At 44.5% G+C, this 26,026-nt stretch overlaps 1 long non-coding RNA gene across 15 annotated transcripts; it reads left to right on the forward strand.

Annotated features, from left to right (window-relative positions):
- Positions 1 to 11,536: 11,536 nt before the first annotated feature.
- On the forward strand, positions 11,537 to 20,915 carry LOC123156620 (uncharacterized). Of its 15 annotated transcripts, none has more exons than XR_006478266.1 (12): positions 11,537 to 12,271; positions 12,364 to 12,426; positions 12,739 to 12,884; positions 12,970 to 13,066; positions 13,213 to 13,923; positions 15,374 to 15,419; positions 15,517 to 15,594; positions 15,696 to 15,800; positions 15,932 to 16,195; positions 16,636 to 16,718; positions 17,610 to 19,670; positions 20,639 to 20,905. It is a non-coding gene; the product is annotated as an uncharacterized lncRNA (long non-coding RNA). The 15 variants fall into 15 exon arrangements; XR_006478262.1 differs by having other exon boundaries at positions 15,926 to 16,195; positions 20,639 to 20,902; XR_006478264.1 differs by having other exon boundaries at positions 15,374 to 15,594; positions 20,639 to 20,906.
- Positions 20,916 to 26,026: the final 5,111 nt, after the last annotated feature.

A 26,026-nucleotide genomic window follows, 5' to 3' on the forward strand; every position in this document is an offset into this window, starting at 1 on the left:
CAGAAGGCAATTCTTCCACCCAACAACCTGACGTCCTCTTTAAAGGAACCATAAGCCGGGGTTTAATACCCTTCAAGATTTCTTGATTACCTCTTTCCGCTTGACCATTGGTCTGGTGGTGCGCCACGGATGCTAAGTCAAGCCGGATGTGCTCTCTCTGACAGAAATCTTCCATCTCACCTTTAGAAAGGTTTGTGCCATTATTCGTGATGATGCTGTGTGGAAAGACAAAGCGGAAGATAATTATTTTGAGAAATTGAACCGCCATAGCCGCATCACACTTGCTGACAAGCTCCGCTTCAACCCACTTGCTGAACTTGTCAACCGCCACCAGCAGGTGGGTCTTCTTATCCTTGGAGCGCTTAAAGGGTCCCACCATGTCAAGCCCCCAAGTGGCAAACGGCCAAGTGATGGGAATCATCCTTAATTCTTGAGCTGGAACATGAGCTCTGCGTGAAAACTTTTGACAAGCATCACATCACTTTACCAGATCCTCCGCATCAGCATGAGCTGTCAACCAGTAGAACCCATGACGAAAAGTTTTTGCAACCAGGGACTTTGAACCGGCATGATGACCGCAATCCCCTTCATGAATTTTCCGTAGGATCTCTTGGCCTTCTTCCGGAGAAACACAATGCTGAAATATGCCTAAAACGCTACAGCAGTGTAACTCGCCATTGTGAATAACCATGGACTTGGATCGCCGGACTATCTGCCGAGCCAGGACCTCATCATCTGGTAATTCTGCTGGTTCATATACGCCAGATATGGAACCGTCCAATCCGGCACAACGCGTAAAGCGGCCACCAATTGAGCCTCCGGATCAGGAACAGCCAAATCCTCCTCTATAGGCAACTTAACAGACGGGTTATGCAAGATATTTAAAAACGTATTGGGAGGTACCCGTTTACACTGAGATCCAAGCCGGCTTAAAGCGTCTGCTGCTTCATTTTTGCGCCGATCGGTATGCTCAACCTGATACCCTTTGAACTGACCCGCCACAATATCCACCTCACGTCTGTAAGCCGCCATGAGTGGATCCTTAGAATCCCAAGTGCCAGAAACTTGCTGAGCCACCATATCAGAGTCTCAAAAGCATCATACTCGGCTTAAATTCATCTCCTTGGCCACTCGGAGCCCATGGAACAGAGCCTCGTACTCAGCTGCATTGTTAGTACAGGGGAACATTAAATGGGGGACATAACGAATTTTATCACCTCGAGGGGAAGTAAGGACAACTCCAGCCCCCGAGCCCTCCAATTGCCTGGATCCATCAAAATGATAGTCCAGTATGTATTATCCGGTTTGTCCTCTGGTGCTTGTAACTCAGTCCAGTCATTGATGAAGTCCACAAGTGCCTAAGATTTTATGGCTGTTCGAGGCACATACTTCAAACCATGTGGACCAAGTTCAATTGCCCATTTTGCAACCCTGCCAGTTGCTTCCCTGTTCTGAATTATATCACCCAAAGGAGCTGAACTGACCACTGTAATGGGATGGCCTTGAAAATATTGTTTGAGCTTCCGACTTGCCACAAAAATCCCATATACCAGCTTCTGCCAATGCGGATATTGCTGCTTTGACTCGATAAGCACCTCACTGATATAGTAAACCGGTCGTTGAGCCGGATACTCCTTACCAGCCTCCTTACGCTCCACCACAATTGCCACACTGACAGCACGGGAATTAGCAGCCACGTACAACAACAAGGGCTCCTTGTCAACCGGAGCAGCAAGGACTGGCGGTTCAGCCAACTACCGCTTCAAATCTTCAAATGCCGCATTAGCCGCATCACTCCAGACAAAGGTATCTGTTTTCTTCAACATCTGATATAGAGGGATCACCTTCTCTCCCAACCGGCTGATAAACCGGCTTAGGGCTGCAATTCGACCTGCTAGACGCTGAACATCATTGATACACGCCGGTTTAGCTAAGGATGTAATCGCTTTGATCTTCTCTGGATTAGCCTCAATGCCTCTATTGGACACCAGAAAACCTAGAAGCTTGCCTGCCGGAACACCAAAAACACACTTGTCCGGATTGAGCATCGTCTTACAAACACGCAGATTATCAAAGGTCTCCTTGAGATCACTTATCAATGTCTCTTTGTTCCTGGACTTTACCACAATGTCATCAACATAAGCATGAACATTGTGCCCAATCTGAGTGTGAAGACAATTCTGCACATAGCGTTGATAAGTTGCCTGGGCGCTCTTGAGCCCAAAGGGCATAGAAACATAGCAGAAGGCTCCAAAGGGAGTGATGAAGGCGGTCTTCTCCTGGTCCTTAACCGACATTTTGATCTGATGATAGCCTGAATAAGCATCCAAGAAACTCAAACGCTCACAACCCGCCGTCGCATCATTGATCTGATCAATACGTGGGAGAGCGAAAGGATTGGTCGGACAAGCCTTGTTCAAATCTATGTAATCCACACACATGCACCAAGTGCCGTTTTTCTTAAGAACAGGCACCGGATTAGCCAACCACTCAGGGTGAAATACTTCAATGATAAACCCAGATGCCAACAACCGGGCTACCTCTTCACCAATTGCCTTGCGCCTCTCCTCGTTAAAGCGACGAAGAAATTGCTTGACCGGTTTAAACTTGGGATCAATATTAAGAGTGTGCTCAGCGAGTTCCCTCGGTACACCTGGCATGTCAAAGGGCTTCCATGCAAAAATGTCCCGGTTCTCACGGATGAACTCGATGAGCGCGCTTTCCTATTTCGGATCCAGATTTGTGCTGATGCTAAACTGTTTGGACGGATTGCCAGGAACAAAGTCAACGAGCTTAGTCTCATCAGCTGGTTTGAATGTCAGGTTCGGTTCATGCTCCGTTGTGGGCTTCTTCAGAGGGGTCATATCTGTCGGATCAACATTATCTTTGTAGAACTTCAACTCAACTGTAGCACAAACCGACTCAACATAGGCCGCATCACCTTCCTCGCAATCCAATGCGATTTTACGACTTCCGAGAATCGTAATGATCCTCTTGTGACCCGGCATCTTGAGCTGCAAATAAATGTAACACGGCCTTGCCATGAACTTTGCATAAGCCGGTCGCCCAAATAGTGCGTGGTACGGGCTCTGGATCCTCACCACTTCAAAAGTCAATGTCTCAGACCGGGAGTCATGTTCATCACCAAACACAACCTCCAAAGTGATCTTACCAACAGGATACGCCGATTTACCTGGTACCACACCATGGAAAACAGTGTTGGACGGTTTAAGACTCTTGTGTGTCAACCCCATACGACGGAAGGTCTCATAATACAGAATATTGATACTGCTTCCTCCATCCATGAGTACCTTGGTGAACTTATAACCTCCCACCTGAGGTGCCACCACCAAAGCCAGGTGACCCGGATTGTCAACCCGGGGCGGATGATCCTCTCTGCTCCACAGAATAGGTTGCTCGGACCACCGCGGGTAACGTGGTACTGCCGGTTCAACAGTATTAACAGCCCTCTTGTGAAGCTTCTGATCACGCTTGCACAAACTAGTGGTGAACACATGATACTGCCCACCATTCAACTGCTTTGGGTGACTCTGGTAACCCGACTGCTGCTGATTTCCTTGATTACTCTGCTGGTTATTACCACCTTGGTCGTTCTGGTTGCCCTGATTATTCTGAAATCCAGAGTTTGAACCGCCACCACCATGAAAACCTGGACCTGAACCGCCCGATGGACCCTGATCATACCGGAAAAGATCAGAGTTTTTGAACTCCTTCATAATGTGACAATCTTTCCAGAGATGCGTTGCAGGAACCTCCTTGGTCCCATGCTTTGGGCAGGGTTGATTTAACAAGCGCTCCAGGTTCATTCCGCCGCCACGCTGGGGCGGTTTACCCTTACGATGCTGCACATTAGTGTTAGCTACAAAATCTGAATCCGCTTTACACTTACCGTTACTCCCATGGCCTCCTTGGTTGTGCTGCTGTCCCTTTGCACCGCCGTTCTTCTTTCCCTTCTCCAGTTTCTCTTCATCAGAATCTGGATCCTTTGTATTATCAGAATCGGCATACTTGACCAAGGCGGCCATAAGGGTGCCCATGTCATTGCAGTGGCGTTTGAGCCGTCCCAACTTCATCTTCAGTGACTTAAACCGGCAATTACGTTCCAGCGTGATGATTGCTTGGCCAGCGTTAATCCGGTCCGAAGAATGCAAAACTTCTGAAACCCGGCGCACCCAATGAGTTGTTGACGCGTTCTCCCCTTGAACACAGGCGTCGAGATCCACAATGGACATAGGCTGCTTACACCACTACAAAAAAATACACTTCCGTGATGATACGTGTTTGTCACAGTAGGTCGCGTTTTTTGTCATGCATGTACATCCATGACAAATTTATGACAGAATCGAGATAGTCATACCTGTGCTGTCGTAGAAGTGTTCGATGACATTACCAAAATTATCATCACGGAAGAGTCCACTTCCATGACGATAAATCACGCGTCACAGAAGTGCTTTGGTCAAGGGTGACCGACACATGGCATCCACCGTAACGGAACACCGTTAAGCTATCGGGTCGGGTTTTCGATCCGATAACCCGTTAACAGCCCCGACCAATGGGGATTTTCCACGTGTAAAATCATCATTAGCTGGAGGAAACACGTGTCGGCTCATTGTTGGGACAGATGTCATCCACTCATTGGACAAAAGGCGCCTATGATACGTCGACACGTGGCACGGCCCAACAGAGGCCCATTCCTGTGAAAAGGCCGGCCCGTTTGACTTGGTCAAAAGGTGACGGGCCGGCCCATGGAAAGCCTGTAACGGCCTATTCGCATATAGCCCATTTACAGCCCGCTAACGCAAAGCCCGTTACGCCCTATTCGAATTAGGCCGAGTAGCGTCATCTGGGCCATCCAATATGATTCCAGCCCGTTTTCACTTCTGGCCCATGTATGGCCCATGACGTCTTTCGGCCCATATGAGGCCCTATGTAACTCTTGGCCTATTAATGGCCCATGGTGAAACTGGCCCGCGATGAACAGTGTATTACTTTAGACCCATTAACGGCCCGTGGTGAAACTGGCCCGTAATGAACAGTGTATCGCTTTATACCCATTAAGGGCCCGTTACTCAGTTAGGCCGTTTACAACCCATGTTATCTTTCGGCCTTCTCAGAGCCCATTTATTCTTGGGCTTATTTGCAGCATTCGGTTAGTTACGGCCCGTTACTGTCATTTTCTGCTTGTGGGCCAAATTCAGCCCGTCGTTACAGTCGGCCCGTTTGTGGTCCGTTAGTCTGTTGGGCCATTTTCATAGCATCACCAAATACGGCCTATTAACGCCCGTTATGGTCAGCCAATAAAACGTACGATTTCCATTATAGGCCCGTCTACGGCCCATTAAAGGCCAGTACAAGACCCATAAATGAGTCGGCGGCCCATGGATCCTACGTGACGTAGAAGGCCCATGGATCCTGCGAGACGTAGAAGGCCCATGGACACTGCGAGACGTAGAAGGCCCATGGATCCTGCGAGACGTAGAAGGCCCATGGATCCTACGAGACGTAGAAGGCCCATGGATCCTACGAGACGTAGAAGGCCCATGGTCGGGCGAGTTGGCCCCCGTTTGAACGATATAGCATATTCAAAGAATTATCCTACTCAATACTATCACCTCTAAAAAGCATACACTATACAACAAAGAGATCAAGGCATAGAAAGGTAGAATAATCCTACACTATACAATAAAGAAATTACAGCCGATTATACCCACTGGGCATTATGGTACGGCACAGGTGATAATAAAGCATACACAAACAGCAAATTACATACACTGGGCAAATACGGCTCATACATCATGGACGTGCATCAACTTAACTCCATTTGAACTATAATCTCTTCAGAAAATAGGATTGGCCGGATTCAGATAGCACAAATTTCAGTCTGCAAAATCTCCAATTCCTTCATGGTTACCTCGGTGTCTTGTTTCATTTTTTGACTCCTGCATCTAATACCTGCATGTCCAGTCTCAACTTGTTGATTATACGTTGACAATCATGTACACGTTGTCTTGCCACCTCTAGTTGATGCTCGAGAACATCAGCACATTCCAATTCCAATCCATAATCATTCGGTAACGGCCATGCCGCACTGCTCGCAGATTTTTGTGTTGATGTCACTTCATCCTGAAATGTTTCTGTAAGTACACATGACTAGGGCAAAAATATAGTTACAACAGTGAAGCGAACAAGACACTATTTTGTACTACATGGCAAAACAGGACTAACAATAATGTTACACGTCACTTTCACAAAAAAATGTTACACGTCATGAAGCATAAGCAGGTGATATTTTAAAAATTATAAAAAAGATAGTCTGTGCAGCCTGCATACAGAAATCCCTCTTAGCTCACCAGAGGAGCATGATGTTGGGGCCCAATCGAAAACACAGACAAGTTACAAATTTAGACAGCACGTTGCGTATAAGTAAGCAAGCAGTTGGCCATTCTGTACCTCAATTAAAGTCTTAGGGAGCATAATGAACAGCAGAGGGTTTCATACAAACATACTACAGCAGGCAAAACTATGCAATCATTAGCATAGTATAAACTAGATTGTGAGCCTCATGCAATAATAGTTGGTTAATAGACTTCAAAGCTTCAGGCACACTTCGGCAGAGTAATTAAATGGTAAGGCCTTTAATTATGTCAACTAATAGTGATACAAGTACCGAACATCAGGCATAATTATTTGGGCATCTCATTAAGTGAGGACAAATAAAGCAATTGAAAAGAGAAAATTAACTATGCCTGAAACAAACAAGGAATTGAACTGTTGAGTTGCATACAGTGACTTACCTTAGCAGGTTGAAGAGGCTCCGCGCAGCTCCTACTTCTCTTGAAAGGCTCCTTCCTAACATCTTGTACTTGGAAATCCTCAATATTATCTTCATTGCACCCCCTCTGCAAGGTGACACAAACTAGTTACTCGTCTCCTTGGAAGATAAATATGCATACTTTCCAGTCTGTGAACACAAAAGGATGAGATTATAACAAAACAACACCACATAATGAAACATGCCGCATCTCTTGCACTTGCACACAATGAAATGAGCATTTACTATGTCTGCACTATGTAAAAACTAGGCATACCTTCGAACTGGATCTCCAGGTACTCTTGGAGAGCCTACTGTAGTGTACAGCCAAACCTTTATTCACCTATGAGTTAGACAAGGCCCCACTACAGCAGCCCTTAGTGTTTAAATCATTGACAAGCTCTGTTAGAGTGTTAGGTCAAGAACATCAAGTAATCAAAGCAAACAGTCCTAGTATGGCTGGCTGATGCAAACAAGCAATTGAACAGATGTGTGAGCAAATCTTACATATCAAGAAAAGAAGCAAAGAAGGATACTTAAAGACCATCACTTGACTGACCAGATTTAAGGGGCATTTAAACATCATGTGCAACGTATGAACTAACATAAACATTGCATATTCCAGATTCTACAATGGAATGCACATGTATTAGGTTATGCCATGTATGATGATGCCTAAATGTACAGATAGCATGCAGGAGTGATTCATCATTGCACGCACAATTGAATTGCAGGTTAAGGGCTAGTTCGATTCCGCCTTTTCAGGGTATATTGTCAAAATAAGCCATAAAAGATGTAAAGAAGTCATTTTTGAGTTATGGGCTTGGGCTTAACTAATTTTGCTTTGGAGGGGGGTGTTTCGGGTAGAACCTCACTAAAAATTGAAGGGAAGGGGAATGATGAGTTGCTACAAGCTGCTCCTGCTTCTGCTATATGATGAATTGCTCTGAGCTGCTCCTGCTGCTGCTATATGATGAATTGCTATGAGCTACTGCTGGTATATGATGAATTGCAGACTGCTGCTACTGTATGATGAGTTGCTATGAGCTGCTGCTGCTGCTATATGATGAGTTGCTACAAGCTGCTCCTGTTGCTGCTATATGATGAATTCCTATGAGCTGCTCCTGCTGCTGCTATATGATGAATTGCTATGAGCTGCTGCTGGTATATGATGAATTGCAGACTGCTGCTACTGTATGATGAGTTGCTATGAGCTGCTACTGCTGCTATATGATGCTTTCAGGTGGTGCTGCTATATGATAATAACCAGCCACTTGGACCATCGAATTTCAACAAATAATTGTTCTTCATTTAAATGTGGGTCATGCGTTCTTCGTTTAAATTAGGCAATGGGATCTCTATGGAAAACATTGACCAAAGTAGATTGTGCCAAGTAGATGGTATCTTTGTATTTGCATTTTGAGCAAATAGTGATGGTCTGTTTTCCTATCATATTAATTACTGCACTGGGTTCAATTTGTGATGTTTGCAAGTCAAATTAATTTCCATATGTGCAGCAAAATGAAAAATATATATAATGCAATCTAGACATTCCACTGATTATACCAAAGATAAGCTGAAAACGCAGTGAAAAGAACTGGTTGGCGTATTACATGGAGCTTATATTCACAGGTGCTTATTTTCTTAGGATAACTCGTAATAACTGTCCCTTAAAAACTTGGCTAATAGAACTGGCATACAAATAACATGTCACGATGATTGCAATGGAGGAGTGACGTACCATAGCACACTGTATAGGCTCACTGCTGCCTCTCATTTTTTTTGTGATGTTCCGTGAAATTGCCACATACATCTTGTACTTTTTCATTGTGTAACCCTATCTGCATGTTGACACGGCTAATTTTCGACATCTCTACATGATACTACATTGCATATCCCTTGCGCATATTTAAACCACCAATTAACGATTGTGTGCGTACCATAAACTAGCCATGACTCTATATGCTGGACTGGCAGGCACTCTAAGGGAGCCTAATGTAGTGCACTGGAATTCCTACATGCCACCTATGATTTTGTGTAATGTACTGCCCCTGTTCCTAAATATATGTCTTTGTAGAGATTCCAGTATGGACCACATACAGATGTATATAGATGCATTTTCGAGTGTAGATTCACTCATTTTGCTCCGTATGTAGCCTATAGTGGAATCTCTAGAAAGACTTATATTTAGGAACGGAGGTACGAGGTAGTATCATGTATGACATCTACATATCTAATTTAGCAGTCAGTAGTAGAAATCATTGTCTGCACAAAGGGATTACTTGTCAAAAATCCTAGCAAAGCACGCTGGCACGCACAGAACAATACAAGAGAGAGAGAGATGCGCTTACAAGATCATAGCAATGCCTCAGTCCAGGATCTTGGTTGGCCAAGCTGTTAGATCTAGAAGAAACATCGTCCTTGTAGTTTTTGCCAGCTGCATAACAGGTAACAGCGACCGGTTAGTATATTTGAAGTACATCGGGCAGGTGATGCTGGACGGGTTTAAAAGTGACAAGTACCTAGGCCGTGGCGGGTGCTTGGCATCTCTCCAGACGGTGGGAATCAGGTTAGAAACGTCGAGGGTGATGACGCTATGCTGGCTGTCGGGGTCCGATAAGGAGATCTAGAACCGTCGAGTAGGGTGTTTGTGGAGCGGCTCCGGTAGGGTGGACTACGATGTGGGTGAAGCGGATCTGTGGCCGTGGACGAGGGCGTAGGTGAAGCTGCTCTGGTGGTTGGGTTAAGGATGGTGTCGACGACGCGGATCTGCCACCGTGGATGGGGCGTCAGAAGCTGCTCGGTGGTTGGGTTAAGGATGGTGTCGACGATGCGGATCTGCGGCCGTGTGCGGGGCATCAGAAGCTACTCCGGTGGTTGGGTTAAGGGTGTTGTCGACGATGCGGATCTGCGGCCGTGGACGGGCGTCAAAAGCTGCTCCGGTAGGTTGGATGAGGGTGCGAGGAAGCAGATCTGAGGCCGTGGACTTGTGAGTTGGCAAAGCGACCCCGGTAGGGTTGAGAATGGTATAGGCGAAGCTACTCCGGTAGGGTTGACACTGGTATCGGCGAAGCGGCTCCGGTAGGGTTGAGGAACGTGTCGGCGAAGCGCCTCCGGTAGAGTTGAGGAAGGTGTCGGCGAAGAGGATCATAGGCCGTCGATGGGGGCGTCGGTGGGGCGGCTCCGGGGGGTGTGGACGAAGCGTCTCCGGTGGGGAGTACGAATGAGCCGCTGCAGATGCGCGGCGGTTGACGAGAGTACCGGCGAAGCAGATCTGGCGCCATGGACAAGGCCGGCACTGAATGGGCTGTGGTACAGTGGTAGATGAGCAGTCTACTTGTTTCTAGGGGAGGTGGGAGGGGTAGATGCGGCCGCAGAAGCAGATCCGGCGAGGTGGACGCCGCTGGCAGTGAATGGGCTATGGTACGCCGGTGGATGAGCAGTCTAGGGTTTCGAGAGGGAAGGGGAGAAAGGGCGATCAAGTACGGACGGCGTGATGTAAGATGCTCTGGTGCTGTGGAGTTAGTCGTTTTTGCGGGAGGAGGGCAGAGGAAATGGGGGTGGCGTGTAGTGGGGGGAACCGGAAGTTACCAAAGCAGCCCTGACCTATCATATAGATGAGGGCGGTATTGTAACTGTTGGTCTCCGTGCACCAAGGACAAAAGGGGGATTTCACATGCTAAAGACTAAGGTGGCGGAAATTTTAGAAGGAGGCGGGAGATTTTGCCGCCCGCGGGATCGTTCGTATCCAGTTTCAACTAATTTTGGACCGTGCTAGCGGGAAGGTCATGCTAGACTGTGTACACGGGGCACGCGTCAGCAGTTAATAACTGGTGTGAAGTCCACCCCAGAAAAAAAGACAATAACTCAGGATGATGCAGCGATAACTTGGACGTTCACACGGGCGCGGCCAATCGTACGGGTGTAGTGGCGCGTTCACGAAAAAGGAATCAAATGCTCAGCCTATGTATTTCTCGTGTAAATAGATAATTTAGTGCCATTGGTTATTTAAAACAAAACATAAGCTAGCCAACTCGCTCCCAGGGCGCTCCCCCGATGCGAACCTTCGTTAGCCCTTCGATTCTGGTCAACGTTGTCCTTTTTTCGCCGCTGGCCATTGGATCGTTGGTGGAAATAAGGCTTGCCGTTTTCACCGTGCGGTCAGTTTTGAGTGGGCAATGACTTGTGGGCTTGGGCAGACTCTGATTGGCTGGGTAGCCAGTTTTGGGGTGCGTGCGCAGCCTCTCCTGCAGAGCCGCGTGCGCGCGTCGTGGGCTCGCTGTGGACGTTTGGGCGACGCATATATACCTTGTTTTTCCACCACGGTTGTGCTGGCCCGATGACAAGTGGGCCGGTGTTGCTTCAGGTCCCGCTCGTCAGTTGAACTAGCTGCCCGTCCCACGGTGTTTTTCTCGGGTCAAACGTGCCGCGGGGCGCTCCTCCCACGCTTCCCGCGTCATGCGTTATGGGGACCAGCTGCGCAGGGCTCGGCTGGTGCATGTGTACCTGGCTTATGCACCCGGGTCTTTCCTATTGCGATGACAGGTGGGCCGGTCCTGTTGGTGGTCCGCTTGTCGGCTGCACGGTGGTGCATCGCGGTGGTTAGTTGCGAGGACTGCGCCGGGTTGGATGGCGCATGTGCGCGTGGGCCCCTGGCTGACCGATGCATCGTGTGCGCGGCGTGCGTGCCTCACCTCTGTCTGCGGGTTGGATAGAGGAGATCGAGTGGCAAAATATCTCGCGAGCCCTGGGCGCCTTCAGTTTCCCTTTCTCTATCCAATTCTCCATCGACCTACTACAACCGCCGCCTCCTCCTCGATCCATGTGCTCACCCTTTGCCGCCGCCACCGGAGAGGCTTGCCTCCGCGGCCGCACGCCTTAGATCCGACGGAAGGAAAAGGAGGAAGAGACCCGCACTGTCCTGTTCCTTGAGGTGGTGGAGGAGCAGCCGAGGGCGACGACGGCGTCCTTGGCCGAGCACACGGACGGAAGGGGGGAGAGGAGTGTAGACGCTCGTGGGGATTGAGGGGAAGGAGAAAGGTGATGATGATGCCGGCTACTTGGGGAAGGGGATGCGGGTGACCTGGGGCGAGTCAAGCGACCTGAGGCGAGGCCGGTGGCGACCTATGGAAGGAATGGGACGCCGGCGACCTTGGGAAGGAAGGGGAGGCCGGCGAATTGGGGTAGGTGATGCGGGTGACCTGGGGAATGGCGGCTGGGAGCTCCTCAGCCCGTCGTCGCTGTCGGCCGCCGGCGACCACCGCCCGTTGCTTGGAGGATGAGGGGAATGGAGAAAGAGGAGCAGTATCGGGAAGGAGTTTTGGGCGATGGGCAGCCGCGCCAGGCGACATGCTCGCGGTGCCGCTTGGTGGCTGAGATGAGGCTGCCGCATGCTCTGTTCCGATGGGCCTCCTCTGCTCGATGGTTGCACTGGTTGAGGTTCGTCCTTCTCTGGTCCGCATGTTCTTCGCCTTTGCTTTGGATTCATTGTACTAATTTCGCATGTTTGCCTTCGTTTCATTCATGCGCAGTTTGGTACGGTTCCTGTTGTCGGCTGCGTCGAGCCTTGGGTCTTGTCTGTCCTTCGCATTGAGGTTAGTCCACTCCTCTTGTGCTTGCCTATACAATGTTTGATGAAAGCATGTGTGCTGCTTGATGAAATGTGTGTCTATTTGACATCTACTTGTTTTCTGTATATATGTATTTGATTCCATGTATCCTTGGGTGCTTATCTAAAGTTTGTATGTAATTATTTTATGACGCTTGACAGATCATCCCGAAGAATAATTCCGCAAAACAATTATTAGTCCTGACGGCTTTTGTATTTTAAGTTGTACAGTTCATAACATATCATTTGTAACGGATGGAATACATGTGTCGGTTAACTTGATTGATTTGTTTGTCAGATAAATAGCACGGACAACATATCAGTGCTCTATCTGTGTCTAAGGGCTCCAAGAGATGCAGTCATAGACAGTGACTGGTCCCTGAAGTTTGGGACGTTAAGGATAAAATCAAGCAGTTTTCAGAAACTTTTAGTTGTGGCTCATGGGTAAATTTTGAAACACAAATTTCTTAACTTGTCAAATGTAGCAGAAATAATTAAGATTTAATCACCGCTACTTCCTGAAATGCAGGTTGGAGCAACTGGGAAACCATTGACAAATGTGGTCTCAGTTGGAGTTGGTGGTAGCTTCCTTGGACCTCTGTTTGTGGATGCAGCTCTCCAGATTGGTAAACATTTATTTTGGACATGTTCTAGTTTGGTTATTTATGGATTTTGAATATGGTCCAATTTGATCACTTCTGAGACTCAGTTAGAACAGATAAATGTTGTTTCTTTACCATATAGTTCCTAATCAGAAAAGCCTCATATGCAGGTTGGAGGCATTGGTGTGAGGGTGTTGTGGTGACGTGCTCCTCCATGCGTCGTGCGAGTTCTTGGTGTCGCGGTCATGGCTCCAGAGAGCAGCGCTTCAAGGTCACTTAAGCTTGAATGGGTTATCAAGTCTACTGGAAGCATTCATGTTTAGCCTTGTTCATTGGTTTTAGAACAGACGCTCCCTTAAGTATGTTTAATCACAATTAAAATGAGGAAGCCAAATTATTGCAATGTAAATCCCTGAACTCGGAGGCTTGATCCACTATCACTTGCTCCCGCCACTGTGTCATAATATCTCATTTTCATATATAAGATGATAGTAACTGAATGATCATATTAGGAGTGCGTTATTGGCAGCCTTGTGAGGTTTTCTTCGTAACTTCTTCTCCTATTTTTAATGTTTGTATTCTCTTTGTTGCAAGGTGTGGCTGCAGGTAAAGTTGTCAAGTTGATCTGGTGCTTGCTTGAGCCATTGATTACTGTTGCTTTGCTAAGGTTCAATGTCTTACTACATGAGAAATTTATTCCAATGCTTTCTCAATCCCTTTACCATGATGACTACCAGAGGAACCTTCAATGTGTATAGATGGTGATGGATATGGGGACACACAAGAACTAGCGAACTTAATACCAGATGCCCTCAACTATGAATTCTTTAATTATTGGAGGCTTTCATATTCATATCAATACAAGGTGGGATATGATGCAGGTGAATGCCTTTATTTTGTTTCTTTATGATCTTCTCCTCTACTTAATGATAGATGCAGTGCATAGGGTCATCGTGTCAGTTTGAATGCTTTCATGACAACCGGTATAGCACTGAATCAGGCAAGGTGTGAATAAGTGTGCTTAAATGCATGCTTTGTTTATGTGTTTACTGCTTATTATGTCGTACAAGTTACCACTTATGAATCTGCCCACTTTTAGGCACGTGTCTTTCCCACATATATGTTGGTAAATATGTGCACTACATATTTTTCTGGCCAACTAGATTACGAGATCCTCCTCCATCTTCCCCTCCTCACTAAGGATGCCAGATTGGTCTAGCATCTTTCCCCCTATTTAGGGGTCCTCACTTGGCCCCTCCTCTACTCGGCTCTCCTTTGCCCTGTTTCTCCTCTATAAAAAACACGGAAACTACCACGAGAATTAATTGCTGCTTGCTGCTCTTCACAGCTAAATATCACAATGAAGTATATCAATTGCCATCGTCCTAGAAGAAGAGATGAGCAGTCAATATACAGAGAAAAAAATCACGACCAATATTTGCATGAATACTAATTCTCGCAACAAGTTAATGATTCATAAATAATCTCCCATTTCCTCTAACCTGTGTATGTCTTTCCATATTAATTCATAAAAATGAATCAGCACAGTTCATATTTGATTTCAAGACAACGAAATTCGAAAAGAGGTGAATCAAATGGTATTATTTCAAAGTTGTATAACATATATCATCACTACTAGAAAACATTTTGTACGAGGCTAAGGTGCGAACATTTATAAAATGATAATTGTACCGATTTTTGGGGATTTTGCGATTTCTATGAAATTAAGAGGTCATCTATTGGCCTATCCCTATTTGTAATTTCAAATAGTTATTTTTTGGTGCACTTCTATTTTAGAAATGAATCAGTTGCCAATTATGCTTGATGTTTCAAGCAGAACTAGAATTGGTAAACAACTATCTGTGAAGCATATATGGAGGCGGGAGTCTGGTTTGGTTTTTTTTCTATGTGCCTATTTGCTTAAGAAAATACTTGACTGGAGAGCAAATTCCAAATGGAGCTGCATTTTCATGCGTTGGGGGCAGAAGTAGAATAAATAGTAAATCTTGATCTTATGGAGTGATGATTTACATTCTTTGTGTGATGAGATAATACACAACCTAGGTGTTATTTAGCTTGCTGCTATAGAACAACTGACTATCATGATGTGTAGTTTCTGAATATTGAGTCCTTGAGTTTTGGGGAATGGTGCGCTCTAATTTGGAAGTGGTATTTCCTAATGTATTCTCACAGTTAGATATCATATTATATATTTTTTTCTCTTACTTGAAATTTTTGCCATGTAAAGCTAGGTTGTCTTTGATTTGTTGTGTGTTAGGTATTGAACAGACTGGCTTGTTTGGCTAACCTTCCTTTCCTTTTATTTTGCAGGCTTTAGAATCACTAAGGTTGCTCTTGCTCTGTTCTTTTGGTCAAGGTTTGTCCTTGTCATTCTTTTCTAAGGACTGCACTTTTCTACCCTATTTGTTTACTGCTTATTGTCGTGTTAATTCCTCTGTTCCTGATTTTTCCAGGTGTCGTGTTTGTGTGTTTGTTTTTGTGGTGCTGCTTATATGTGTGACTACCGTGTGATCGTATATATATGCTGAAAAGTAAAATGATTTTTCCTTGGCACGATACATAATTTGTAATGAGATGGTAGTACATCAGTGTATTTACAGGAAAAAATTATAGAAGTCTATTAATAATCCAGGGTGAAGAATAAGTAATTTTTCACCCCGGTCGAGCGGCCGAGCCTGGTTCTTTTGATCGCACGCGCGTTGTGCCTCCGGCCGTCCATCGTTACCCCACACGCGAGGTAAGTTTTCCCCTTTTCTTACGGTGACAAAAACCGTTTTTTGTTCGTGGGATTAGGACCTAGCTAGCCCACTCCGCCGTCTACCCCGATCCTATTCTGCGACTAACTTGCGGCATGGTGGTTAGCGGCAGGTGAGCGCCATGGCTCGGTGGTTGACGTGGGGAGCGGCGGTTGACCCGGTGGGGGCGCGACGGCGTGCTGCTGGATGGGTTTACTCGTCGGCAGCAATATGGATGACCACGGCTGCAAGGTGAGCGGGGTCCGGCCTGGGTGTTGGGAAGCACGCGTGTGGTAGTCGGCTGGCCATGGCGGCGGTTGAGTTGGTGGTCACGGCGGCACAGGTTAGATTGTGCGTGCTCTCCTCCAGCCACGGCTGCTTGCCCATGTACTCTTTGGTGAGCTCAATCCAAATCCCATCAAAACGTCTGTGTTTGTGTCTGTTTGTTGCCCCGAGGCTGTATTTCCTCTGTCCAAACTCCTAATTTCATATGCTGCTCTATTTGAACTCTAGAAACCCCATTGTAAGTTTTGACAGGCATGCCATGCAAAAATATATTGGTGGTGTAATCGTTGTTGGGTTTTCTCTTCTCTTTCCGAAAGCTCATCTTGTGGGAATTGGTTGCCTCTGACTTGCTACTACAAACTGTGCACTGTTTTGTTCATAGTCTGTTGCATTTTACACTTTGATTCGAATATGAAATGCACTGCGGTGAACACTACGTAACTTCTTTCATTTGTCATGTTAGAATTTAGATACACAGTTTTGTTTTGTGCAAGTTGCTTATAGACAGTTTTTTGATTTATTTCCCTGGCCTAATACCAATGTGCTGTGCAGATAACTTATATCCAGCCAAGCGCTTGCCTTGACGTCCTCACAGCTGGAGATCCATGACTAAGAGCTCTCCTCAATGTATGCAGGTACTGCCTAGACCTTAAAGAAGTCAATTGATGTTAATATATAGTTAATATGTTTTTTTGTATTTATTTTGAGGGAAAATGATCAGGCCGCCGAGTAAATATCCAACTCGGTCTGTTTTCAGTGCGCATATATCATGTCCTCAATTAGTAATGCAAATTAGCAGCCACTTCAATTTTTTTGTTTGCATTTTCTTTGCAATCAGCAAAGAACCCAAGGATAGATGTACATTCGCTCACGTGAATTCTAGCCCCTAGATTGTTTGTGGCTTTGGGCAATACAGAATTGGAGAACTTGCTGTAAAGGTTTGGATAGAATGTCATAGTTGTATCCACAACTGCTTAATCATTAATTTGTAGTTGAAATCCTGCACGCATCTCTCTGTATTTGTTTATCTTATCGGCTATCATGCACCATAACTTGATGAATGGAAATACCAGTAAAGTTCCGACAGCGGTAAGTTTCCACAAATATACAGTTTATGTATATCAAGGTTGTCTCCCAGTGATTCACTCCTTGTTCAAGTGCTGGCATACATAAACTTAAACAAAAAAAATGTGTACACATGTTTATCACTCTAAACACAAAAAGCCTTTAGAATCAACGGTAACTTTAGAAAATGCTGGCCTGGATTCTGAATATGCTAGATAATATGGCTTCCTCTATTATAACACCCAAAAAAAGGCTTGTGCACGACTGATGCTATCCAACTAGATGGTGTAATAATTACTGCTGATTTTTGCATGACAGTGGGTTGTCACATATTCGCAACAGGGCTGAGCAGTCGTGTAGCGTCGCTGGTCGTGTTCATTAGTGTGATTGATATGTTCTTGTTTGTTGGTGGTCTCTACATGTGTGTTCTTGTGAGAACTAAACACATTCTGTTTTTTCAGGTCTCCATTCAAGCGGATGATGACAAATGTATGATGGATAGAGAGGAATAAGTTTTCTAGAAAACGTCTTCGTATTTTAGTGTATGGTTTTTTAGAGAGGAGGCGCTTGCCCGGCTTTAGCGAAATGAAGCCCTTAAAGCGTTTACAACCAGAGTAGCGAAACGAGAATAAAAAAGGGGTTTGATACAAGGCACACAGGGCTAACACACAAGGCCGAACGAAAACGAAAAACTGAGCATAACGGAGGATCAGTCTCCAGGCATATTTTTTAGTGAAATAAGGTGGGTACAAGTAATTCTAGATCCAAATTTAGAGCTTTTGCCAGTAATCAGTAGCAAAATTCAAGATTGCCGAGAAGAGAGGTGAAACTAAAGGCTTCAACACTATTGTTAGGATACTATGTTGCTTCCAAGCTATGGATAGGAATAGTTCATTCGCTTGAGAGATTGTTGAACATATGAAATTGATGGAAATCTCTGGGCACCCTCAAGTTAAGCTGCTTGAAAACCAAGTTCAAATATGTGTGAGGGTAGTGCAGTTGGGCATGTGATTCTATTGCACATGATGTAATCGGACCATTAGATCAGTTTTGAAATAGTGATCTTCGAACAATTTTTTTTGTACTTGTGGGGATAGTTTTCATGACTTGAAACATTTCCCAGAACCATTACTAGTCTTGTACGTTGAATCAATTTATTATACGGCTTTGTTATTCCTAGGGACATGTTGATTGTTTTTCCATTACATAGCATTGTTTTACGGCCATCGGGCTACCATCTGTTCCTTGAGGCTGGTGATTGTACCGTATTCGTGATGAAACGTATGTCCCTTTTATGTTCCGTTCTTCAGATATTAATGTTGTCATCTCAATCAGAACTGAGCATCGGTTATGGGCTTTTGGATTGTGATCATCCTGCTGTGCTGACATACTTACCAAGAAGAAACAAAGCTTTTGCCTCCATTTTTTCGGACTTGTGCCTGTTTTGCCCTACAAAGATAAGAACGGATGGTCTTTTCAAGATTATTTTTATTTAAGATTATTTCGTGATTATCTTTGTAGGGCAAATCCCACTTTTGGAACACATTTTAAGATTTTGGATCTGGCATTTTCAAGATTATTTCGTACCATAAAAAAATCATTTAATTTGCTCATCTAACAGTAAAGTTAACAAGGCCCAGGAATCATTTTGTGTGTGTGTGTGTGTGTTCTAAAGCAACAAGGTCATCTGGACCTCGCCAGAAAAACGAGATGATCCCGTTTATAACTGTCGTGCAAAACATTTTAGAAGAAAATGCAGACAGGAATTACACCGTAGACCAATTTATAGCAACGTAGTCTTATCGTACAAAAAACGTCAGGTGCGCTTCCATACTCACAGTAAAATTATAGCAAGAACATTTATGTTTTATAGGGCTTTTTTGATGTGCCATAGGGCTTCTCACGTGCATGATGTAAATTATTGTCATGCAGAAGGTAATATTACGTGGCTCCTTTTTGGTTTATGGAATGGAGAACGGTTCCTTCTTTAGATGTAATCTTACCTCAAGTGCTTTTGTGTTCTCACGTTTTAAAGGTGTGGCTGTGGGAGATAGCTGGGTGAGGAATAATTATTCCTTTCTTCTACTCTTTCTTGATGTATGCTGTCATATATTGCTTCTCTACTTGCTCAAAATCAAATTTGCATCTATGAAAAGGTAAGAAATTAAGGCCAGTGAGATGGCAGTAGATTGGCATGTTTACAGGAAAAAACAAATAGCCATGCAAGTTTGAAAGAACATCTTTTTACTATTTCTTGCTATATGCATATTTCCCATCTTCTTCCTTCAGAATCAAATGTGCGTCTACTAAAGGATAAGCAATTAAGGCTGCAATCTAAGAATAGAATCAAATGTGCATCTACTAAAGGATAAGAAATTAAGGCTGCAATCTAAGAATACTTTTATTTGCCATTCTGAATTTCTATCACAGCACAGAGGAATGAGGAATGGATACAGGAGGCATGGCGTAAGCGTAGGGGTCAGCCAGGGCACGACGCAGGAGTCTGCCCATCTCCTCTCAAAGTTAGTTCATGCTCTTCTTGTCCCTACTACCTCGCCTGCCAACTCTCTGACATAGTATTTTATTTCTGCAATGTATTATATTCTTTGAAGAAATTACAATTTTTTCATAGCTTCTTGGCATACTATGGATTGAATTCTTTGTGAGAACAAGCAAATGACGGTAGCAGTTCCTACAAGAAGATACCAGACATGTAATATCTTGATAGAAGAGAAAATCTACATTTTATTCATGTGAAAATTTAGGGTGGATTTGTGTTTTTCAGAAATGAGGCAACCTTACATGTTGATAGTAAGTTGACTATCAGTTTAAAAGCTTATGTTTGCATAGTGTTTCCTGGGATAACCCCCCCTCTCTCTCTCTTGATTGATATATCCATATATCACAGGGGAATGATAGTTATTTTTAACAGGGATTGGTGGTTCATCACAATTTTTCTAGCTTCTTTTGTCCTCCAAATGATATAGAAGGCAGTCAAGTTGCATCCTCTAATTTCTCGTGATTTTTGTAGGACCTACTATGATGCATATTTGAAAGAGTGCATTTATTGTTTCAGCTGAAAATTGATCTCTATTTGAAGGAGTGCACCTATTGTGCATCTACGCGAGAAGACAATGTGTTTTTTTTATTCCATGCTCCAAATATTTCATGTCTAATTCATAGACATCCTTGAATTGCTTAACGATGATGGCATGTTTGGTGTTCATATTTTTGTCAGCCAAATAATAATAGGTGCACTTGACTGTTTGAGGAAATGCCAACTGAAAGCTAAATCCAGTTAGAATTAGATTCTTGAACGTGTGTTCTTGATGCTTCACGTACGACCAGTTCTCTCGAATAATAAGTTACTCCCTCAAATTTACAATAGAGATAATTTGTCAAAATTGTGTTTTTGTAACGTTTGTGGTCTTCTCTTTTCTTTTTCTTGATTTGTATTGTATATGCTAATCGCATATTTGAACATGCATAGGGCCTCTCATTCTTTAACCCTGACTATAAAAATCCATTGATGGAAGCTGGGGAGGGCCGAGATGAACATCCGGCTCCGTGGGTCTAAGCCATCGAGATGGTAGAGACGACGTTTCTATGTCATCTACTCCAACTGCCGGACAAGGCATATAAAAACCATGGATCCTTGCTCCCCAGGCCGCAAAATGATCACAGTGATGTCTACGCCTCCTCCTAGATGTATTAATCTCAATCTCAATCTCATGTTTGGTTTTCTTCACTTTTCTCTTCTAATGATGTAATTTCTTTTACTAAGATAACACCATGTTTGTTGTAATGCCTTATTTCATGTAAGATCCCTTTTCTACTTTGAATGAATTTACTGCATATATTTCTTATTTAGTTTAGTTCATCATTCAGAGATGGTGGAATATTTTTGTCCTTCACAGGTTAAATGAGCATTGTGTTTCACAGGTTAAATGAGCATTGTGTAGTAAATGAAATTGTTTATTTCGAATTTAATACCTTCTAATAATAATAATAATAATGAGAGAGAGGCATGCTTCTCTCTCTCTCCCTGTGGGCAAATGTTACTTTAGACAACATGTACTAACAAATAAAAACTCTGGAAATGTATTTGAATCGCACAAAAAGAATTCATAGTTCTTATTCATACTTGAAACATGTGAGGCTCTGCAAATTAAACCATGTTTTTTCCCAAGGCGCATATGAATTTAGCAGACCACAACTAAACCGACTATATATACATGGCCTGTCCTTAGTAAAGGAAACTATTTTCATCGCGAACATGGCTTTAGTTGAAGGTTCTTGCAGCATGAAACTATTTTCATCGACAACATGTCTACAGCAGGTCTCTGCGCCATTTGGCGCAACGGGTCAACTAGTTTACTTTAAACATAATGCATTGACGTGTTAGTGTAGAGGCGCACAAAAAGAAATGGATATTGTAGTTAGCTACTTAAAAGTGTTATCTCAGATGATTACATAGCCTCCATTTCATGAATTGCGTAACCGTTGAATTCATATATGAATATTACATATATATTACTTCAAAATAGAAACTTAAATCATCCAAGACTAATGAATTTGAATGCAAGAGTAACAATGATGCATGTCCATGATAGCTACATTGGTTGTTTGAAGAAACATCACTGTAACTTTGGCATGCATAACTGAAAAAGGTTTATTTAAATAGAAAAAATGTGATATGTGAGTGTCCAATCTTTGTAGTGTTGAATCGATATTGTACCTTTGGCCACGATACGAAGTAGATATTGACTTATGTTCAAGCGATGCACGTCCACGGTCGCTAGATAGTGATACATGAATGAATTGTGCAATCTCTCTCACACGCATACATATCTCATTTCCATGTGGGCATCGGAATCACACACGCGCACTTCGTGTATTTCTCTCCCTCCGTCAGGGTTAAATTCGTCTTTCTACCCCGTCCTACAAGTCTCTCACACAGAAACACACACGCTCTCTATGTCTAACACGCCCACCCCTTTAATTCCGCCCACCCACAGCCACTAATGTCTCAAAGTATAATAATGTCTCTCACACATATGCTATATACCTATCCCTTAATATAGCTAGATATGTGTCACACAAACTCCTTCTCCCTACTAGCAAGATGCCCATGTGCGTTGCATGGAACATCAAGATGCATTGTATGAGAAGTTTATCTTGTGGGGGAAAAGGATGAACGAGGGAATGCCTTATTTGCAAATGCGGAGAGGGGTGTGGGTATCTTTTTGCAAAATTGCCATATTTTCCTTCATGTCCGTCAGATATAAATCGGATGGCCTATATTGCAGGATGGCAGGAACACCATCATCACCAACTCTGTTTTTTTATAAGAGTAGAGTTATGTGAGTATCACTGCCCTTCCCCCCCCCCACACACACACTTCCCAACACCGAAGGAGTAGGGTGACACCTCGATCTTGATACTAATCTATCGATTGGCTTCTCTCTCAAACATACACACACACACTACCCGGCACCGAAGGAGTAGGGTGACACCTCGATCTTGATACTAATCTATCGACTGGATTCTCTCTCAAACATACACACACACACACTACCCGACACTGAAGGAGTAGGGTGGCACATCGATCTTGATAATAATCTATCGACTCCTCTTTCAAACACACACACACACACTCGCTAGTTGTGCCTCTGTGCCTACCGCGCACACTCTCGATGCGTCTTTCTCTCCCTCCCCCCCAGCAATGACAGTAGAAGGGTGACAACTCGATCTGAACATAATCTATCAGTTGGTTTCTCTCTCAAACATTGTGTCTCGGTGCCTCGCTCGGTAGCCCCCTCGATATGTAGACTTCTCGCGCGCGCACAACTGTAGTGACGATGACGCTGAACCCAGTGTGCCTTGTTTTTACCGGCCTCATGTGATAGTTTTCACCCTATTTTTTGTTAATTAACAAGGCAACCTTTTCTTTGTTACTACTCCCTCCGTTCCAAAATAGATGACTCAACTTCGTACTAACTTTAGTATAAAGTTGGGTCATCTATTTTGGAACGGAGGGAGTACTAGTGAATCTGAAATCATTCGGGGCAGACATAAAACATATCACTTCAACCCAATTATCGCAGCAACTACTTTAAAAGAAATTAGCTAGCTGCCCGTGCGTTGCACGGAACATCAAGATGCATTTATATGAGTAGTTTATCTTGTGAGAGAAAAGGCTGAACGAGGGAAGGCCTTATTTGCGAACGTGGAGAGACGTGTGGGTATATTTTTGCAAAATTGCCATAGTTTCTTTCCTATTCGTTAGATATAAATCCGATGGCCTATATTGCAGTATGGCACGCACACCATCATCACCAACTCTGTTTTCTACTCCCTCCGTCCGAAAATACTTGTCATCAAAATGGATAAAAATAGATGTATCTAAAACTAAAATACGTCTAGATACATTTCCTTTTATCCATTTTGATGACAAGTATTTCCGGACGGAGGGAGTATTTGTCTTTTTAGAGATTTCAACAAGTGACTATGACCGGACCTTACCAACATACTCAAAAAAGTAGTCCATAATTTTGATGTTACCCTCTTTTCTTGGCGGTGCAGTGCCATCTAGATACCTCATAAATAAATCAAGGACAAATCTGACCCCTTCCTGAAAAGACATACGTAGCAAAATGAGTGAATCTACACTCTAAAATATGTCTACATACACATCCGTATGTGGTAGTCCATTTGAAATCTGAAAAAGACAAATATTTAGGAACGAATGGAGTATATATAAGAGTAGACATGGAGATATATCTCCAGCATGGTCTACAACAAAAATGTGCTGGGCTGGTTAGCGCCGGATGCTCGCAACGCGATGACATGAGTTCGAATTCTGTCTTTTAACTTTAGATTTGTATATTATATATTACTCTACTTATTTACTCCCTCCGTTCCTAAATATTTGTCTTTCTAAAAATTTCAACAAGTGACTACATACGGAACAAAATGAGTGAATCTACACTCTAAAATATGTCTATATACATCTGTATGTAGTAGTCCATTTGAAATCTCTAAAAAGACAAATATTTAGGAACGGAGGGAGTAATATATACTTCTTTCGCTACTGTACTGACAGTGGAACCCACAGAGTACTTAGAATATTAAGGATGGACTTGTTTCTTTTTAACTTTCTGTACGAAGCTGTAGCCACCCTGCAAGTCACGTGTACACTGTACATGCAATTAACTTTTTATAGAGGGACAATCATACATGCAATTAACTCAAATGGATTGGATGTCACTCTATTATTTCCAGCATAAAGAGCATCTCCAACGGTAGCCGGCAAATTTCCTCCCGCTTCCTTCCGCAGAGGACGACATCAAACGCCAGCGGCATACATTTTTACAACTCTAACCAACCAGATGAAATTCGTGCAAACACGGACTGATTTCATATAAGCATGAAGGATTTTGTATAAAAAAGCCGGATCTTCATATAAACATGATGGATTTCATTACATCTACATGAACTAAGAGGTGCCAATCCGGCTCTCTTGTATAATTAATACTCCCTTCGTCCGGAAATACTTGTCCTAGAAATGGATATATCTAGACTTATTTTAGTTCTAAATGGCCGCCTGCAGATCCCATTGTCTTCCTCATGTCCGTCAGACACTTTTGGGGTCGACGAAGGTCCTCGGAAGAGACGAAGCAGCAAAGAAACCACCTGAATCCGCGGTCGTCGCCTCAGCGATGGCCTTCATGGGTCCCAAGTGGCGGCAGCCTCCCGTGTTCTACTTCTCCTTGATGATGGCGGCGGACAGGGAGAAGCTGGCCACCGACTGGTCGCTCTCCATGCACCCGGCTTCTGTCTCTGCCTGCATGGCGCTGCCGCAGGCACGGGAGGCGCGCCCACAGACACGGGAGGCGCGGCCACCGCAGACACTGGTGGCGCGGTACGATGCGGCATCGACGGCACCCGTACCAGCGTGCTCGCCGCCGTGCCGGCGTGGAGCAACTCGCCACTCCTCATCGAGCTGAACTGGAGCGGCGAGTTGCTGAACCACGCGCCTGCTTGGGGCGGCAACTGGCACCGTCGGGCCAAGCGAGGTTGGTGAAGCACCGAGCGGCCTCACCCGTATCCGGAGGGCTCGGCGGGCCACCCAGCCGGGTAATATGAACGGCTCATTGGAAGCCATCGGAAGGGTGGAGAAAATGGTGAAGGAGGAGATGGGGGAGCGGCGGAGGGGTGCGATTCTTGCCCGCTGTCTGTCTGTCCTCGTGTAAATAGAGGGCGGGCGGTAGGAGCTTGGCCGGCGTCTGGCCTCGTTTAAACTGAGGGCGGACGGGAGGAGCTCGGCCGGCGTTGCTTTTAATTCCGGCCCGCTCATGAACGGACGTGTGGCCTGAGTAGCATTCTCAGTTTGCATGCGGGTTTAATGGAGGGGTTTAATGGAGGCGCCGGGCGTGCAGCGGGCGGCGCAATACTATTCGATTTGACAGCATTAATGAGCCGTCAAATCACAAAGGCCCTCGCCTCTCGTGAAACCGACCGAGCTAGCCTGCCCCGCCCTCTAGCCTTTAAAAAATGTATATATACTCCACTTTTGTACAGTAGTAGTATCGATAGATTGCGCCATGGAGCAAAACTTGAAATTAAAAAAAAGCTGGTACATATAGAGAGCGCTTGTGAACTATGTGTCATACATGGCAATAAATAAAGTTCTACGTGATACTTATATGATACATGGCGCAGGAGTACTAAGTATTATTAATACAGTTTTGCTAGAACACATCTAGATGAGATATAATTTGGTCTCATTCATCTTTTATAGCCATTGGATGTGATGCTATAAGATGCGTGTGTGCTGACGTGGGTTGTATTTGTTCTTGTGCAACGAACTGACCAC

This window comes from Triticum aestivum, chromosome 7B (genome assembly GCF_018294505.1).
Source record: "Triticum aestivum cultivar Chinese Spring chromosome 7B, IWGSC CS RefSeq v2.1, whole genome shotgun sequence".
NCBI classification, from domain to species: Eukaryota; Viridiplantae; Streptophyta; class Magnoliopsida; order Poales; family Poaceae; genus Triticum; species Triticum aestivum.